Source organism: Crassostrea angulata, chromosome 3 (assembly GCF_025612915.1).
Source record: "Crassostrea angulata isolate pt1a10 chromosome 3, ASM2561291v2, whole genome shotgun sequence".
In the NCBI taxonomy this organism is placed as follows: domain Eukaryota; kingdom Metazoa; phylum Mollusca; class Bivalvia; order Ostreida; family Ostreidae; genus Magallana; species Magallana angulata.
In genome coordinates this window covers 43406982-43420545 of record NC_069113.1, presented here as the reverse complement: position 1 = coordinate 43420545, position 13564 = coordinate 43406982, and the positions used below count along the sequence as shown (strand labels likewise).

Genomic DNA, 13564 nt, shown 5'->3' with positions numbered 1-13564 from the left:
TATGAGATGATAATTTCGGTCGGGGTTTGATCAAATCTATCATAAAGCCCTTCGGGCTTTATTGGGTTTGATCAAACTCCGACCGAAATTATCACCTTATAATACTCAAAGAATGATTCCTTATTCCTTATGTATTTCATTTGAAAATTAGAGTGGAGCTAATTTTTTTGTGTGAAGAACTCTTTTTATGGAAAGCCGCCTAAGAAACTTAGTAAATGGGTATATCCCAAATTGGAGACGCAAACCCAACAGCAATCTAATAAAAAATTGCGTCAAGGCACATCCAAAGTAAATTGCAAATACGGAAACACACACAAACTAGCTCCTAACTAACTAGCTGTTCTATTGCCATATTTTCACAATTTACATCCCTCTTATCATGGAGGTGCTTTAAAGCAAAAATGATAACAATTGACCTTGTACTTTTCAAGAAGCTAAAAATGTAAAATTGTTACGGAACGACGCAGAGCGCATGACACCGGATGAAGACCATTGGCATTAGGACACCTGAGTTACTCAGGTGACTTAATACTTGTATAACAATTGGTGTTGTCGTTTTGAAAAAGGGGGACAAAACTGTTAACGGACGTCGATCGACCACGTCAAAGAATCAGGTGACCTACACAAGTCTTAAGCTTTGTTTTCAAAACATGAAATTTGAATTTTGGTTCTTACTAATATATGGACAAATTACAATAAGTTTTTTCATGAGAAATGCCAATGAAGACATTCTTAAATAGAAATACTAGTATCAAATTGACTTCAGGTCCCTTTAAAAGTATGACGTGTTACAAAGTAAACATTTTGTTGATTTGTTGTCAATGACGATTATCTAGCATTTTGTTACAATATGGCGCTTCGGTTAGCTCTTGTTTACAAATGTCCATAAAACAGGAGGCTATTTTTTGTCGTCATCAATTTTTAGTTATATTTAGTTTATTTAGAAATAACAAAACAATAATAACGATACAGCCTCTAATTTCTACAGCTTATTTATTGTACATGTATTTCATTACTTGGAGCCTATAGCATCAACTACATTTTGTAATATCATTTTTTTTTTATTAAAGTCCAAGTACTTGAAGTCAATCGTTAAATCAAATTTAGAAATCATAAAACAAAGAGAGGTAGTAATTTTTCCTGATAGTCACATAAAATCAATTTTCTTTTCCATCTTTAATACGACTTTGCTGTTGTCAACCAAAGAATCCTCTCATTTTAGCCGGTGGTCCCTTATGTTCGCATGGTGCAGAGGGAGGGGCTGGTGGTTTAGGGGCTGGTATACGCGGCCGTTGTGGGATAGAAGGTATCCGTTTGGGTTTTGGAAAACTAACCTTTGGATTCCAACCTATACAGATGTAAATAACTTGTATTTCCAAAATTGTCATGAAAGTTGTTTAAATTTTACAATAAGGTTAATATTTTCGATGTTGAGCAATTCAAAGTTAAAGATAAATGTGCTATTATTCATTTATCGATACGAATAGTATTATCCCTATAAAATATAGAAATTATCTGACTTGTGATCAAAAAATTCATCTTACCATCCATTATTCTCCTGAATTTTTTGTCCACACAAAGTGTTTATCAAATCAATACCTCAAACAACTGTCTGCTTTAACTGTAAAGGAAAAACATGGTGAACCGCTATAAAAGGTTTGGAATAACCCTTGATGATAAGCTATATTTATTGGCTGTACTTTCGTTTTGTGAGGTGCAATTTGAAATAAATACATTACAGATCTATTCGTAAAACACATCACTATAACTGATGTTGTTTATTTCATTGATTAATCTGATTGTTTTTCAAAATCATACATTAATATGCACAGCATGCGACAGTTAAAAATTGGCAATACCGGTGTTATATAGTGCCTTTTCCCCCTAGCCATCTTCCCCCCGGAAAAATGGCTATATCGCAGTTTTTACCCCACGAAAAGCTGACTATATAGTGGGTTTTCCTCCTTTTTATAGCCAGATTACCCCGACAGAAAGCCTACTACATGTATATGGGTATAGTCCACTAATGCATTTTCCATAGGCGGTAATGTTAACGTTAGGGTTCATAGCTCCGGCTCTTATTTTCGTTCAGCAACGAGGGACCTCTTGAATGAAAGCTCATCAAATTGTCTCTTTCCTCCTAAAATTTCGTGGTTTGAAGTCAGATTCGTTTTCCGGCAAAATGCGTCTGTATTGAAAAACTCTGAAAATGAAAGCAAAAGTAGGGAATTTCTCAGTATTGGAAAGGGTGTACATCAAACAATTTCAATCCTTTTCTTCAAATGATAATTCAATTTTGACACTTGTTTTTAAAATTGAAAATCCTCTTTTCTGACATGTGTCAAGCATTCTGATTTAAAATGTCCCAATAAATGTATATACCCTCTGCAAGTATAGGGACTATTTTGCTTAAAGGCCCTACTTTGTTGTCCTACCGATTCTAAAATTAGTTAGAGGGATATACCCATATAGTAGATTTCTCCCCTTTTTTACACTCATGTTAATGGCGGACCATTCGTGGCAATAATTTGCAATAATTGACATGATATTAATTTCTCATAATACAACACCGATATTTGGGGCCCAACATCGCTTGCAAAATTAATTTGGATTACCTCGCTTTATCCTTATTATAAACTTGGGAAATTTCTTGTGACAAGAATTGAGTTTAGCAATTTTTAGTTAAGACAAGTCAACATAATTGAATTTCGCAACTATCATACTAGATACCTAAATGACTACCTTATTTTAAAAATATTCTGTTTAAAATGTAAACCGGTGTTGAAATTTTTCCCACCCATGATTTTTTGATCATTTACGTAGAATCGTTCTCAAGCTGTGTGATGTCAAACGACCGTTTCGCAATCATGAGTACGGTTTTACTTTGTAACACAAATACTTTTCATTTGCTAGACGGTGACCCAAATCATATGAAGAGCGCAATAATTTGCTTATCATTAAAGACTTCTTTAGATTTTCTCGACCTTTATTTCACCAACGGACATCGCATTGAACGATCAAGGATTTTCTTTGGGGGTGTATAGACCTATATGTTGTAAGTGTCATATAAGTACGCATGATGAGCTCCCGATGGTAATATTTCCATAAGATCAAACCGCCCGCTTTTAGAATGATTGCATTTCGAATTACGGAACGGAGACATTGAAAACCACCAACACACGGACAGTGACACAGTTCCATATCGAATTCCTACAAATTCGTTCTATTCACCTAAACACCGTTTTACCTAGATGAAATAATTAAGAAAATTAATAATAAAGTTATTAGCCTGTGTAAAATTAAAATTCATTCCAACATTTTCGTGCATGTTTATCCTACCTGATATGTACATAAAACCATATTCATAATGGGAAAAATATATATAATAAATTCTTTAAATAACATAAAGTTACAAAGTTTTTTTTAACTGAAGGATAGGATAACTTCCATTCTATTCTAGGATAAACATGCCATATTTATTAAATATCATGGTTTTAAAATTGATGTTATTATTATATACAGTGTACGTGATTGTGAACTCAAGAAAGATAATCTACATTATTTTTAAATGTTTACTCTAAGTTTTAAATCCCCCTTTATCTTGGACAGAGCATCAGTAACTATTTCTAAATTTTTCTACGCCAGAAAACTCATCGGATATCAATACATAATAAAAAAACAAAGAACGATTGCAAAAAAAAAATTCATAAATATGCAAGATGTATTATTTTACTTATGATTAAAGTCACAGATTTACACTCATAGTAAAGTTTAACAATTTCTGCCAGTTGTTCACATGAGGGTTCCATCTTGATAAGTGTGATGACATTATGACGTCATAATTACCTGATGGTTTAGCAGAATGTCCCGAACTGTTCTCAAATAAAATTAATACTTATACACTAGATGTTTACAAAAAAATATTATAATTGCTTTTAATCTAATAAAGTTATTGATGATTAAAAGTGTAACATATGTTTTGGGACACCCTGTATTACACGTGTTATACTTTTTATTAAAAATGAAGGCGGGATTAAGAGTGCTAAATGGCTGTGATCATTTGAAGACTATATAAATTTCATTTGAAAGGAGAACTTTCAAATTGAATACATAAAAGCAAAATATTTGATAATATTCAAATTTTTAAGTTAAAATATTTGGAACTTTTCTTGACAAAATAATAGTTGATGCTTAACAAATGTAACTCTTATTGTACATGTAGATATGATAGGTAACCTGTTGATCATCCAGCGTCTTAAAAAGGAATCTGTAATCAATTTCATAGAATCTATAGCATCAACTACATTTCTTCTGTCAAATATTGTTTTAATTAAAATCAAAGTAACAGAAGTCAATTGCAATTTATTAAATTAAAATTAGATTACAAGATGTAAATGACGAAAAACAAAGCGCTTTTAATTGTTAGAGTTAGATTTAGTCACACATTTTGACGTATATTCTTCTCTGTTCTTGAAATGCGACATTGCTTGTGTCAGCATAAGAATACTCTTGGTTTTGGCAATGATCGCTTGTCACCGCATGGTTCCGCAGGAGGGGGTGGTGGAGGCGGGGCTGGTTCCTGCGGGCGTTGCGGGGGAGGGGGCCCCTGTGGGGGTCTTGGAACATTTACTTTTGTAACCCAACCTACATCGATTCAAATGAAAACGTAAGTTAAATATAACTTATTACGATTTCCAAACCTGTCCTTCATACATTAGGTTAAATTTTTCGACAAAAATATTTTCGACATAAAGAAATATAAAATGAAAACATGTGCAACACAAGACACAACAGTTTTATCTATCAGAATAATTTTACTGATTTCAAAGTGTTCTGACAAATCGATAAAACAATGCATCTTACCGTCCATTGTTTTTTCTGAACTATTTGTCCGCACAAAGTTAAGATATTAGTCAAAACACTACCTCAAACAACTCTCTGCTTTATCTTTTTAGGAAAAACGATGTCGAATGGATGACTAAAACGTATCGGAAAATCCAACTCTGATAAGTCATATGTACTGATTGTACTTTCGCTTTGTAAAACGAAATTTACACGAATAGCGGTTTGTTGGTATATAATAGTTTGATTAGGCAAAATATGTCAGAGATGTAAATGTATGAACCTGTGCGTCTTTATTTCATTATATGATGTACAATAAAATTGCAATTGCAACCCAAATCATGAAAAATTGTAATTTTGTATTTTCCTATAAAATGGACCGACGTGGCAAGTATTTTTAAAATTCTGATATCTTCTGCTTTAATATTGGTACACCTAATGTTTAAAAGATCATGTATCCACATGTATTAGCAATAAAAACGCATAAAATGTTTCAATTATTAACCTCACTCTTCCTATCATTACAGCCATAAAATCTTTCGAAGACATAATTTGGCTACTTTTATCCTTATGTATCGCTTGAAAACATACACACCGGTCTTTTCCATCTTTTATACAAATGTTTTATCTTCCATTCTAAGTGTTTAACAGATACCCGATAGTACAGTTATATGTTGTAAGAGAATACCGGTGTTATTTATATGTGGATTTCTCAATATTTTCTTTTCGTAGATCTTTTTATCATTTCAGAATCTTGAGTGGAACTTCAAACAGCCATTTTGAATACAGGGTACACTTTCACAACGTTATACAAATATTTTCTCTGCCAGACAGCGATCCCAATCATTCTAGGAGTAACTGTCATGAAAAACATTTCTACATATTCTTGATATCTCTTTGTCTGTCAGACTTTGCAATAAAGGGTCTCGATTTTTATAGAGGGTATCGACCTGAGTTGTAAGAGCCATGTGATCGCAAGAACTCCCAGTGGATATATTTCCAAATGATCTTAACGTCCACTTTTAGAATTATTGCATTCTGATAATGCGTGTGCATGGAAGTCAGTGACACTTTTTAAATTGAAATTCCGACAAACTCTGTCACTTTGCTAAATCAATGTTTTAACTTAGTACAGTAAAAATACGTGTTTAATTAAGAGATTAGCAGATCCAGTATATATTGAATGTGATGACAATCTGAACAAGAATATGTACTTCTATGCATATTCTGTATTATGAAAACAGCCCTTTCGTCTTCCTTGGACAGATAATATCTGGAACCTTTTTACTATTTTCCTACGCCAGAAAAACCTTGGATTTCAATACAAAACTAGACATCATTGGAATAGTGAAAAGCATTTTTCTGAAGGCTTGCTTTTACCTTAACATAAGACTTAAAAATTATCCAGTTATCCAGTTTGCATGCACTTAAATTCAAAATCATAATAAACCTCTTAACTATCCGTTTTTGTTTCATCTGAGCAAACTGGATGGGATATTATTGGTCCTTTTTTTCGATTTTAAAAATGTAAGCCATGATCTTCACATTTGACCTAGAAATAATAAGGTTCAAGGTCATTACAAACCTTTTATCTTAAACCTTTGTTTGTGTGAAATATGCGCCATATATTGTTTAAGGTCACACACTTGGGGAGAGAATGTATGATCCGGACAAAGAGTTTGCTTTGACTTTAAGCACTTGATTCCAAGTCACTGTGCACCATTCACCTAAAGGTATTCTGGGGGTGGAGTGTGAGTCTAATTGGGTCAAGGAAAGAGAAAATATGCCCTAGACAAGTTATCTCTGATGGACAGACGGATGGAGAGACTGATCACTATAGGGTATCCGCAGATTGACGCCCTAGTAAAAGAAAAAAGACAGATAAATGCAATTTAAATCATTAGATTAATTTTTCAGTACTTTTGGTAAATGACTTAAAATGTCAATGAATGTGTATATTTCTAGGCGGACAAATTGATCTGAAATAGTTTGATCACGATTCGGTTTATAAGTAGCTACATGAACAAGATCAGATTTCTTGAGATATAAGCTAAAAAGTAATAAATTGATAACCATGCTAGGGCAATGCTCTGATCGACATAAATATACATCGTCTGAATATATGAAGATTACACACTGATATAAACTAAGAATAGTCATTAATTTAATCTAATAGTTGTTTGCGTAGCCAAAATATCTGACTGAAGCCAGTCGTCATATTATAGCCCCCTCCTTTTCGAGGACACATTTCTTGTATTTTATTAAATAGAGACTATTGCATTAACTACGTTTCTTATAACAAATATTGTTATTAAATCCAAGTACATGTATTAAAAGGCGATTGCTTACTCAATCAAAGAATACAAATTGTAAATGTCAAGCAATTTGTTTATTTTTTCAAAAAGTTATATCCTGTAAACTAAAATTCTTTTTTGTACATTAATGCGGTATTGCTGTGTTAAAAATAGAATACTCTTGGTTTTTGACTGTGATCTTCAGTCACCATGAGGTGTCGTTAGAAGAGGTTGTGGAGGCAGGGGTGGTCCGTGCGGGCGTTGAGCCTCCCGTGGGGGTCTTGAAAGATTAACTTTGTCAAACCAACCTTAATCGGTGCAAATCAAATTATTTATATAATAGTGTTGTGTTTAGCATGTACTATGCCTAAATACATGTAGTAGTCAGGGTTTGATACATAGTGCACGAGCCGGAGGCGAGTGCACTATGTATCAAACCTTGACTACTATTTAGGCATAGTACATGCTAAACACAACACTATTGTTATTATTATGCTGACTGTTAATATCTATTGATGTCTCATGCTGAGTAGCTCATTTAACTGTTGTGATGGAACTTTTAACAAACCCAATAAAAAAAAGGTGTTGACTTTTTTTCAAACATTTAATTGAACATTTAATTCTGGCATCAATAACAGTAATTCTAACGTGTATACGTTGGAATATATCACAGTTAATTTCAATAACGTTTAATGATAGTGATTGTTGATGGTGACGTTGCATCCAGAGAATAGGAATTTTGGTTGTCGACCTCCAGAATAGGATTGAGCCACTCCCACTCCATGTGGTGCCTCTAGTGTCAATGTACAGTTTACTAGCTCGTCATCCGTCATGGTATCATTGGAATTATGACTGCCCATAGACTCTGGATTAAATTAGATATTGAGATTAATACTTGAATACTAGACTTAAGTATTTTGTTTAATATGAGCCAATATTATTCATATAGATTACACACCTGATACAGCATTGACTGGAGCGTCCACAGGCCCGGCCTGTCCTGTACATACACTTAAAGCATTCGACATCGCCTTCTTTTGATTATCTACAAAATAGTGAAACATGACATAACAATACATCAACACAGTAATATAAGCCAAAATGGTTCGATGTATTACTATCCCAACTTGTTAATAGATCTACTGTACCTGATGTGTCATAGCAGTAGCTGGACAACGAAGATTCGTTTCTATGACCACTAACAGTTGCTATGTGGCGGGATTCAAACCCACAGTGGTTTAGAAGAGTTATAGTGGTAGATCTTATGCAGTGATTTGTATACTCTCTAGAAAGTCCGGCAGATTTTGATATGTTTTTCATAATTTTTTTCATGGTATTAACCCCCAGGGGTTCGTTCCGGTACCATACTGCCTCGTCATCTGAAAAGATGTTTTTGGAGTGCAGGAAAAGTCTGTCCGTACCAGCGTGTCTTTTAGACAAATATTTTTCAAAAGACTGAACTGGACATAATTCAGAATCGGTGGCGTACATTCTTCCCCCTGTACCTTCAATTTCGTTTGTAATACCTTGATGATTTTTTGATAACTCTGAAGTGACTTTTTGAACGTATATTTGTCCATTCGAATTGATAATTTCAAAGTCCTGTACGCGAAGGTTGTGCAAATTTTCTTGACCCCTTCTACAGAAAAAAACATTATTTCAAAAACAACTTTATTTAGTAGACCTTGTGGGGTATTTGTATTAAAAATAAAGTGATGCCCGTACAATTTCTTCAGGTCCTCTACGGTGAGAGCAGGGTGATGGACAACAGCCCCTTTTCCTTCCGCTCGCGTCTCTCTCAGTAATGAAGAAAAACAGCTATTTGCTTTTGCGAAATGAGGATCGGTAATAATATCAATGTTTGAACCCTTCTCCTTTAAGTATCTGCCTATACCTTGACGAATATTCAATAAGGAATTTTTCTAATAAAGTTCTCCATTTTTCATTCTTACGTTACTGTAGAAATCCTCCTGAACTCTCGATAAATCTTCTTTCGAGTATGAAAGAATATCGGTGTTTACTGAACGTTCTTGCAAGAAATCATTCAAAATGTTCATACTGAAATTTGTAGCGTGTTTTGTTTTTTTGGACATCAGGTTTTTTTCCCTAAATGTGACCGGGTTATTGTTTCCGAATCGACTCATTGTTTGTTGTTATTTAGCAGACGATAATCATCTTTTTTCTTGTGATGTTTTAATTAAGCGTCATAATAAAAAGCGCTTTGATGACACCGCGGTATCGGTTAATTACAATTGTTTAATCGATAAGTCTAAGATATTATTAGAAACTCTTATTTTAATATCCTTGTCAACATTTACACAATTTTAAAATTTTATTTATTTATTTATTGTTTTATGTCAAATGTTGGTAACAACGTATTATATATATCTTAAAACCTCACACTGTAATTAGAGTCTACCGTGGTGTAATTAGTAAAGCGTCCGACTGCTAATCCCAAGGTCGTGAGTTCGATACCCGCTCGCCGCTTTGAAAGATTTTCTCTGAAAACACCTGCCGTGCTCTATTTCGGCATAGTATGCTTACGCTATATTTAATACCTTTGTATACTATGCGAAAATAGATGAGTATAGAATATATAGAGACAAACTGACAGAAAGCATAATAATGGTCAATAGTAGCTTACTATTATTTCTAAAAAGAAGTGTCTTGCATACATAAGGGGTTGAATCTGTTGACGATGATGGAACACATGTAAAAGTGTGCAACAACAGAATTATGATCCATTATATCAATTGCACATATCTTATAAATGTCCAACTGATCGTAAAAAATGCACCTTACCATCCATTGGGTTTCTTATAGTACTTGTTCGCACACAATATTGTGATGAGCCAAACTCTCTGCTTTATACACTGTAAAAAAAATCATTAAGGTCAGACGACACGTTCCTCAATTTTAGATAACTTTTTCCAGGAATTTGTTAATGGTTTACTACTACTTTGACAAGCTTTCTTGCAAAAAAATTAGGGTACCTTACCAGGCATTTCTGCAAAATACTAGAGTATGCAATTTCCTATATAATCTTCTTGAAAATACAATTGAATTGCTGATGTAAAAATAAATACATCCACAGCACAGCGAAATTCACTAAATTAGAACTATATCTCCGCCGGGGCGGGGCTTTGAACTCACGACCTCTAGAACCTATACGTTTCTGGCATTGAGCGGCCACGGTTCTAACCACTCGCCCATGTACACATACAACCAAATTCAAGTAAATTTTGATCATTTTTAAAGTAATTATAAAATTAATATTTTTTATTGGAACTCTTTATTACGAGGAGATACAAAAAAGATTCTCGAGGAACGTGTCGTCTGACCTTTAAAAAACGTTTTGAAATATCCAACTACGATAAGGTATAGTATCAGCCAAAGTAGATTACGCTACTGCCTAAGATCTAACAAATTCATTTGTAAAGACTTTTCAATGCAAGAGAAGTTAATCAGAAACAAACTTCAACAACTCGGTTGGGAAAAAAATGAGACTGTCGAAAAACAATTTTCAACGAGGCGGGTAACTTTGACTAATAAAGAGAAAACTCAGTAAAGCTGACATTAGTTCATAGAAGAATGCATTATCATAATTATCATTTTTAAATGTTTTCTATTTGCTACTCAAGGCACCTGACGTATCTTATTTTTCTCAAAAATTTATACCCTCTACCTAATATACAAGGTACACATATGGCATTCAGAAGTTGGAGTTCTATTCATTTTTTGATATTCACTATTCCAATAGCGAATAGAATTTTGTGGTCGGTTCACAATTCAAATTACCGTAAACATGCTTTTAAGAACGTAAATTCACAATTTCATATCATCTTCCTTTTTGATCGCAAGAAACTGTGAGTTGGTAAACTTTATTACTTGTTGAACAGACCTGGACATTGACATAAGCTAGACTGGCAAAAAGGTACGAGAACCATCATATTCTGTTGCATTGAGAACAGTATTTAAGGGGCTGCCTCACACGCTGTTTCCCATATAAGTCCCTTCATATTTGGTGAGGATTGGGCCCCAGGAACGTCCAGTCGATCCTCTAAAAGAATGAGCCTTACAAGACCATTAACAGACGTAGCTAGCCTGGTAAAAATAGGAAATTTTGTATAATACTGTTAATGGTAACGATTCCTTCTAAGGATCAACTGGACATCACCGGGGCCAAATCCCCACCAAACATAGGATCAGGATGATTTTCAGCCCCTTAATAGACATTCTCTTAAAACTGTATTATACAAAATTTCCTATATTCGCCAGGCTAGCTTAGCCTGTTAATTGTCATGTAAACCTACATGTAATTCATTTTGAGGGTCGATTCCGGGCCCCCCTTCCCGTCGAATATGAACGCCCAAATTTTGGGGTACAGGGTGTTAGCCAGCCCCTTAATAGATAGTCCCATTATAACTGCATTATACAAAATTCCCTATGATGAATGTAATAATTATTACGTTCGTGGTAGTAAAATCTTTAATTCTTCTCCAATTTGATTTTCTTCAAATATTGACAAATAACTCTATAAGACATATTTTTATCTTTTTGGGGATAGCCAACGTACATGTTACAAATGATGTGATTCTCTCTAGACTTATCCTACGCATTCGGAATTATAATACTTCAGTGATAATTATGTAGAATGAAGGTTACATGGGCTTTACATGGTTGTTTTAATGAAATTATTAGAAATTAACAGACACACATAAAATATTTACAATATTAACTTTTTCTTGTCTTCGGGACAAATAACACATATCTACTCTATTCATTTGTCTTTAGATGTAGAAGGAGAGAAATACTAGAAATACTAAATTCATCCATGTTACGACTAAACAAAAAAGTTCTGCATGTATTAAGTTTATAATGTTTTCAAGAATTACTTCATAGTGTACCAGTAGAGCAGATATCTCAATTGCAATTAACTATTATCAAAACGTATTTACGTATATTACAGGTATAGTTAATTCAAGCATATCTTTTACAACTTACACCATAGCATAACATACAATCTAAATCCAATACTATAGCATACATATCTCATAGCATACATTTACAGTTGATTCTTATGATTCATTATAGCATACCATACCTTAGCATAGCATACAACATAATATCTTCTTGGTTTTATTCTTTTACAAGATTGAATTTATTATGATGAAAATTATTTTATATCATTTTTATTCAATATTTCTGAGCATTCACTGAAATAAATTTTTCATTTCTTTTTAAAATCAGTTCTATTAAAATGTTTCTTACAGATCTTATAGCATTGCATATAATATCATAGCATGTTATTAAAATTGCATATCGTATCAAAACATATGCATTAAATTACTGTAGGATTTTACTAAACAATGTCTATTCGGATCTGCACTGTTCCCGATGTAGACACGCATTTGTAACAATGAGAGAGAGAGAGAGAGAGAGAGAGAGAGAGGGAGAGAGAGAGAGACCTAGTTTCCCTGACAGAGTTAAATTATAAAATGTCGCGATAGCATCTTAATGTATCAATAACTGTTTCAAATATAAATGCCAACTGTTTACTTGGAAATTGTTGTAACGCAATTGCAAAAGAAGTAACCTTGAGATCAAAGATATTCATGAATGACTTTAATCATAGATGATTTCGATAACGGATAACCGCTAAAACCAGATAAATTAAAGATTTCATAGCTGATAAAATTATTTTGACATTAGACTGATGTGTTTCTGCAGGTGTACAAGATGAAGTGTCAACTTCGGAAATGCGTGATGAAGCATTTACTATAATCCTGGAATAATTTTCAAATAATTATTCTTGGCAAAGTCAGCTCTCGCGCCTATCCCACAAATGGCAACAATTATATATGCCATCATGAGACAACAGTTAATCTAGAGAACCTGAGCACTGGAAAACTTAACTTTGCGTAAACGAACATTCTGATGATGATAAACATCAATTAATCAGCAGTATTATACCTTGCAGATGCAGGTCTAAATATTCCACCATTTTTCATTCAAACGTGACAAGTTAAAATCTTTTACAAGGTGGTTTCCGTTGAAATTCCCTCCCACAGAACTAATGTCAATTCCTTGAGATATTTTGCGTTTATATCATATTAAAAGCAAAGCGCAACGGCGTCATATTTTTGGAGTGAAGGCTTTCTCATCCTGAATTTTTTCTCCATTCTGTTCAATGACTCTCTAGGTACGAAGCATCGGGAGAAGGCGGGGGGGGGGGGGGGGCTCGACCTGTACCCCCCCCCCCCTCGGCACTTTTTCCCGCAGCAATTTTTTTTTAATTCACACATAAATGAAAAATCGCATTATCACGGAGACCCCTTATTTAGGAGTATGTAAAAATTGAAATGAAAAAATATGGAAATTAAGAGAGAAATTGAAGGTATACATGTAGGTATACTACGTAACTCCCT

The 13564-nt window shown here is 33.8% G+C and overlaps 2 long non-coding RNA genes across 2 annotated transcripts; both read right to left on the bottom strand.

Annotated features, from left to right (window-relative positions):
- Nucleotides 1-961: 961 nt before the first annotated feature.
- Nucleotides 962-1862, bottom strand: LOC128178041 (uncharacterized). The gene is made up of 2 exons (XR_008242895.1): nt 1545-1862; nt 962-1348 (listed from the first exon to the last, which is right to left on the bottom strand). It is a non-coding gene; the product is annotated as an uncharacterized LOC128178041 (long non-coding RNA).
- A 2480-nt stretch (nt 1863-4342) lies between these two features.
- Nucleotides 4343-5027, bottom strand: LOC128177991 (uncharacterized). Its single transcript, XR_008242891.1, has 2 exons — nt 4864-5027; nt 4343-4644 (listed from the first exon to the last, which is right to left on the bottom strand). It is a non-coding gene; the product is annotated as an uncharacterized LOC128177991 (long non-coding RNA).
- Between the last annotated feature and the right edge of the window lie 8537 nt (nt 5028-13564).